The following is a 1,306-nucleotide window of genomic DNA, read 5'->3' as shown; positions in this document are numbered from 1 at the left end:
CCTGTCAAAGCTTTGAGCGAATGTCAAAAGCTTTAGACTTCCGCGAACTCTCCGGCTTGCACTGAGACGCGAGGTCGATGTGCTAAGCACCACGGGGCCCCTTTCGCCTGCAGGTCCCGAGCCGCCAACATGTTCTTAGTATCGTGTTCTCCAATCCTGGGTGACGGGCACCGCAGGGAGGCAGAGCCATCGCACTTGCCGGGTGGCAGAGGAAGGACCGGACTATGTACAATAGCGGCCAACGACTCCCAGAGCCGGTTGTGCGGCGTCTGCTCTCAGCCTAAGAGGCTTCTGGGAGTGCTCAGGCAAGGGTCAGCCTGCACCCTTGCTGGCAGCACCCAGGGGAACCAGGACGCTTGCATCTCTCGCCTTCATTTTCGACACAAGCGCCTGAGGAGGGACGCCACCCCTCCCCTTGCGTCAAGAGACCTCCCCACCAGCCTCTGACTGATTCTTAGAACGGACGGAAAGAGTCGGGCAAGCCTGTCAAAGCTTTGAGCGAATGTCAAAAGCTTTAGACTTCCGCGAACTCTCCCGCTTGCACTGAGACGCGAGGTCGATGTGCTAAGCACCACGGGGCCCCTTTCGCCTGCAGGTCCCGAGCCGCCAACATGTTCTTAGTATCGTGTTCTCCAAACCTGGGTGACGGGCACCGCAGGGAGGCAGAGCCATCGCACTTGCCGGGTGGCAGAGGAAGGACCGGACTATGTACAATAGCGGCCAACGACTCCCAGAGCCGGTAGTGCGGCGCCTGCTCTCAGCCTAAGAGGCTTCTGGGAGTGCTCAGGCAAGGGTCAGCCTGCACCCTTGCTGGCAGCACCCAGGGGACCCAGGACGCTTGCATCTCTCGCCTTCATTTTCGACACAAACGCCTGAGGAGGGAAGCCAACCCTCCGTGTGTCAAGAGACCGTCCCCGCCCCGGCCTCCGACTGATTCTTAGAACGGACGGAAAGAGTCAGGCAAGCCTGTTAAGACTTCCGCGAACTCTCCGGCTTGCACTGAGACGCGAGGTCGATGTGCTCAGCACCACGGGGCCCCCTTCGCCTGCAGGTCCCGAGCCGCCAACATGTTCTAAGTATCGTGTTCCCCAACCCTGGGTGACGAGCACCGCAGGGAGGCAGAGCCATCGCACTTGCCGGGTGGCAGAGGAAGGACCGGACTATGTACAATAGCGGCCAACGACTCCCAGAGCCGGTAGTGCGGCGCCTGCTCTCAGCTTAAGAGGCTTTTGGGAGTGCTCAGGCAAGGGTCAGCCTGCACCCTTGCTGGCAGCACCCAGGGGAACCAGGACGCTTGCATCTCTCG

Source organism: Hemiscyllium ocellatum (genome assembly GCF_020745735.1).
Source record: "Hemiscyllium ocellatum isolate sHemOce1 chromosome 15 unlocalized genomic scaffold, sHemOce1.pat.X.cur. SUPER_15_unloc_12, whole genome shotgun sequence".
Classification (NCBI taxonomy): Eukaryota; Metazoa; Chordata; class Chondrichthyes; order Orectolobiformes; family Hemiscylliidae; genus Hemiscyllium; species Hemiscyllium ocellatum.
The sequence above is the reverse complement of the archived record's forward strand: the minus strand, read 5'-3'. Positions refer to the sequence as shown.